Source organism: Fukomys damarensis, unplaced genomic scaffold, assembly GCF_012274545.1.
Source record: "Fukomys damarensis isolate Sample0158 unplaced genomic scaffold, DMR_v1.0_HiC HiC_scaffold_32, whole genome shotgun sequence".
Lineage (NCBI taxonomy): Eukaryota > Metazoa > Chordata > Mammalia > Rodentia > Bathyergidae > Fukomys > Fukomys damarensis.
In genome coordinates, this window is record NW_022900944.1 from 36,492,539 (window position 1) to 36,497,843 (window position 5,305).

Here is a 5,305-nt window from a genome sequence, read left to right on the forward strand (position 1 = left end):
TTTTTTGAGACAGGGTCTCACTATGTAGTTGAGACTGACCTGGAACTCACTATGTAGTCCAGGCTGGTCTCAAACTCACAGCGATCCTCCTGCCTCAGCCTCCCGAGTGCTGGGATTACAGGTATGCACCACCACGCCCGGCTATAACTTTCTTTTTTATATTTCCAGCGACTCACAGCTAAGAGTTTGCCTTGAGTCTCAGAAGAAACTTTGGATTTGGACTTTCCGGAAATACTGAAATTATTATGACTAAATGAATTTTGCTTAAAGAAATGCACACGAGTCTTTTGGGAAGCAGGGGTAGAGTGTTACAGTTTGGATTGAGAATGTCCCCCTAAAGCCTTATGCACGTAGAGGTGGCTTTATGGAGCTAACTGGTTCATGGGGACACTGTTCTCATCAGTGGCTTCGTCCACCAGTGAATTCAGTGGCTGTATATGCTGTTGGGAGATGGCACCTGATTGGAAGAGGTGAGTCACTGGGGTGTGACCTGGACGGGTATGTCTCTTTTTCCAGTTCTCAATTCAGTCTCTGCTTTCTGGCTTCCATGACCTGAGGAGCTTTTCCTCTTCTGTTCACTCTTCCATCCTGTTTTCTGCCTTGGAGTCAGCTGACCGTGGACTATGCTGTGAGCTAAATGAAATCTCTTTTCTCTTAAGTTGTGGATGTTGGGTATGGTGTCCCAGTGATGAGAAAGTGACTAAGACACTTGGTTCGTGTACCGCAGTGTTTGTTGGCTAAGATAAGGTAAAGTCTAATAAAATGGACACAGACACATAGATTGAGAGAAATTGCATCCATTTTTCCTCCTACATAGATGCATCACTTTCTGAGTATCTTCCTTTAAAAATTATAAAGTACACATAAGGCAAAATTGACCACTTTGATCATTTTGAAGTGTACAATTTAGTGACATTTAGTACACTTGTTACCAGAGTCCTGGGCTAGTGGGAGGCCTGACTTCAGAGAGTTTCAGCAGACTAGGTCTGGCTAATTGCCCCACAAATTACATGGAAAAGGTAAAGTAGGAAAGGAACAGCTACATTGAGAAGGACCAGGGGGACCAACTCTCCTCGGCTCTGTCTTTGAGGAGCTAACAAGATCTTTGGGGTTAAACTGGGAAGAAAGAAAAGCAGGGTGCAAGAAGTATCCATAGCTAAGTAGTCTTGCTCAAACTGGTCTCGTGGTTCATTATTGGCTATAAGAAAGTTGCTGTTATCTTGTTAGGTGTTGCACCTACTTTGTTAGGTGTGGTTTCAGCTCTAGTCACAGGATATTGATCAGACCTGTCTTTCCTGGAATTCACGGTGACAGAAGATTCAGACAAAGGCAATTCAGAAAGACAAAATGGAGTTAGGTCTTCAGTTTTAGGGAAGTGATTAGAACAATGTTATAAAAGCTAAAGAATGTTATGATGTCTTACAAACCTCAAAAATACCTCAGTTAACCCTTGTCTTCGTGCTTTCAGCCCTGAAGGGAAGGATTAAGTTTCATTTGAATGCTCCTTACATGATTAACATGAGGCAGGGTTGAACAGGAATCTGATTCAGAGTTTAAGGTAGCAAAGGAGACAGATGCAAAATGAAGGCAGAGATGTTAAGCTTCAGCCTACTTTTAGTTACCCGCTGGGCATATGCAGTCTGTGGGTATGGCAGGGGACAGCCAGATACCCAGATCCCAGAGCAGGACCAGCAGGGTGGGTGTGTCCCTGCTCACCTTCTTCCTGTCACACCCACAGTCCACATGTATTCACATAAATCCTCCCACTGTCCTCAGACACCTGCATAAAGCATGTAGCTGTGCCTAACTCCACAGGCACCATGCAGCTGGTGCACCACCGCTCCAAATGCAGGCCCGACGGACACAATCTGTCAGGACTGAGCAGATACCCTTGGTGGAAGTGGCCTGTTTCCTCCTGTTTCCTGCTCTCTTCTGCTTTCCTTTCCTGTCCCTTCTTACCTGGCTCAGGCAGGTAAGGCACTCAGAGTCTGGAGAGACATGGAGGTGAGTGGGGGCAGAGGCAGGGACTGTGGGAGGTGGTGTGACTCGAGCAGGATGGACCTGCAGCTGTGAGGCAGATTCAAGGGAGGACCCCATTTCCCGCACAGCTACAGTCCTGCTGGCCCTGACCCTGAGGCCCAACAAGATCTCCCTACGGAAAGACCAGGCCAGGTGCCACAGGTAACAAACCTGCCTGACACAGCAGCGGGGCCCAGGTGTGAGCAGCTGTCACATGGGAGGAAGTGTGGTATCCCAGGAAGAGCCTGCTTGTGAGCAGGTGAGCCCAGGTATGGGCCCAGGGACCCTCTTTGGTGACCCCAAGCATGATGTCCTCCCATTCCCATTTCCAGAGCTGAGGAGCAGAACATTTGCACAGGATAGACACCAATCCCATCAGCTTGCTTATCCATCTCCACCTACCCCAGGGCCCACTCTTGGTGGGAGCTGCCCAACCTCAGCGACTCAGCCCATAGATTAACCCAGTTATTTTTGCTAATAGAGGAATCAAGCAATGTCCCCTTTGTAGGAGCTGTGTGTCGTCACTGTCACCACCCCTCACCCTGGGCTCTGGCCATATACTCACCTGTGTCCCTCTTGAGTGTCCATTCTTTGGGAAGCCAAGAGGACTCCTGCAGAATCACTCGGGAGGATGGGGGAGGCAGAAGGACCTGGGCCTACACAGGTCACCTGTCACCAGCACCTGGGCCCTTCCTGGGCTCCTGGCACCATGACTTGCCTGCAGATGCTGCTCCTGGTTGCCTGGCTCCTGGGGCCTTGTCTGCACATGCCCATGCAGGTGAGAGCAGGAAGGGGCAGTCTAATGGGTACCTGTGAACATGGGACAGGGTCACTGGGACTGCAACACTATACAGGGATGTTTATTAATTCTCACTACAAATTTTGGTTTTGGGGTTTTTTTCTTTTTCTTTTTTTTTTGTTTTTTTGGTACCAGGGATTGAACTCACAACCTTACGCTTGCAAGGCAGGTGCAGTGCCACTGAGCTAAATCCCCAGCCCACTACGAATTTTAATGCAAAGAAAAATAATAAAGATGCTTCCCAGCACACAGGATCAGCTTGGTGAGTTATAAAATTTTTGCACATCTCACACTGTGATTGAGCCCTGTCTGGTGATGGTAAAGATGGTGACTGGTTCCGGTTTCACATGTATAAGAGAAATGTCCTTAAATCCTTTGTTAGCACCTGATTCAGTTGGCCAAGTCACATTCATCCCCCGGGAGAGGAAGGGAATGGCTGGGGTGGTGGGAGTGGGGGAGGGTGGGGGAGTGCTCAGGGAATGTACGATAATAAAGCCACTTTGTCATCAGTTGGCCTATTTCCAAGTTTTTGGACATCTTTTTCTTTGCACACAGATGGGGGAACTGAGGCCTAGAGAAGTGTCTCCATATCTCTGGGGTCATGATAGAACATACTGCAGTCTTGCACAGGAAGCTCCCCAAACTCTCTCCCTTGGGCACAAAGAGATGTACACACAGCCCCTCCCATAGGCCCAGACATATGCAATGACCCCCACACAGACTCACAAGAGCCACATGTGGTCCACTGCACAGTGCCCACCACACACACATACCTGCTTCTGCTTTCTCTAGCCCAAAGTACTAGTGTCGGCTGGTACTATTGCCCTGAGTACTTCAAAGAAGCTATTCCTGTCAGGGATGGTGTTGGATATCTGCTGAATGTCCCCGGGTTGCTTTTCTGTAAGTCTGCCCTGATCTGGGAGCTGGGCATGGGTGGAGGGAGACCCACAGCTCCAAGGACATACATTGAGGTGGGTGAGAGGACCGAGCAATACCCTTCTTCCCTAGACCACCCCCTTGGCTTGTCTGGGCAGCTTCATGCAATGTACTGGGAGACCCAGCAGGGCCTGAGGCCATGAGGTCCAAGTCCTTCGTTTACCTGTGGAGAAAGTGAAGAGGAGTGGGCAGGACACCCCCAGTCACATAGCAAAAGTGGTCTCAGGGTGCAGGTCATGAATACCTTGTGTAGTCACTGGGACAAGGCCATCAGGAGAGGGGGACACCCCTGCTTCCTGCAGGCTCCAGTCTCCCTGTTATGGAGGGGTAAAGCAGGAACTCAAATTGAGAATCAGTGGGGACAGAATCTGATGTCTCAGGTCTGCCATGGAGCCCTGTGTGAACTTGGGCCTCTCTGGGCCTCAGGCTCCTGGTCAGTGCAGGGTGGGAGCTGTCCCAGGGCTCTGGTGGGCCCTTCCTGCCCTGATGGTGCCTGATGTTTTCCTCCCTCCCCGTCGGTTTGTTACTGTCCAGGGCAGAACCATCGACTCAGAGCCCAAGGACGAAGAAGGCAGTCAGGTACCTGTGACACCTCATGAAATCACATGAGAAGTCCTGGTAGCCTCTGCCCTTGGAATTCCCTACCCCACCCAGAGCTGCCCGGCTCTGGGAACAAGAAGGAAGCTCTTCACCCCGAGACTCCTGTCCCTGCACTTCTCCCTCAGAGCCTGGGGTGTCAGGCAGGGATGAGAGTCTTTCTCCTTCAGTCTGGATCAGTGTGTCTGTCCTTGCAGTGCAGGGCACCCTCCCACCACAGCCTGTGTCCCAGAGAACATCTGGGCCCACCTTGTCCATTCAGGAGGGAACCCGAAGCTCAGAGGACACAAGGGGCTGAAGGGTACGGTGGCTGGCCAAGGCCCAGGGCAGAGCGGGGCTGCAGGGCCGTGGGAAGCTTCCCTTAGTCGGTGGGCCTCTGCGGCAGGGGTGGGGCTCCCGGTCCTCCGTGTCCGAGCTCTCCACCCGCTCCGGAGCACTCCCCGCTTTTGTGTTCCCCTCTGGCCTGACCCGGCCTGTGGACCGCGCCCCACCCCCATTCACGCCAGAGTGTTCATTGCCCCTTCCAAGGCCGGCGCTTGACCAAGTCCTGGGCAAGCCCAGAGGAGACAGACACCTCGGCCTTCTCACCAGGGGGCGCCCAGGCCTAGGGGCAGGGCAGGGTTCTTGCAGCCCCTTCTAGCCCTCAGGTCTCAGTCGTGTTACAGACCCGTGGTCCTCAGAACCTGTAGCGCCTTTTCTATGGTCCCCAGGGCTCCTTTCCAAGGTCTGAACCGCCTGCGCCAGACCCTGCGTCCTCTGTTTGCTCTTTGACCTCCGCGGCCTGAGCATCCCTCCTGCCTCAGCTTGAACTCCTACCCAGGCCGATCCCCAAGTGGCTGCCATCTTCCCCAAGTGTGGCCCCCACCCCCTACCGGCCACCGAGATCCCACCCACCCTCGGCCCAAGCCCTGCCTCCTGGAAGCCTTCCCTGACTGCAGAGCCCGCACCGCACAG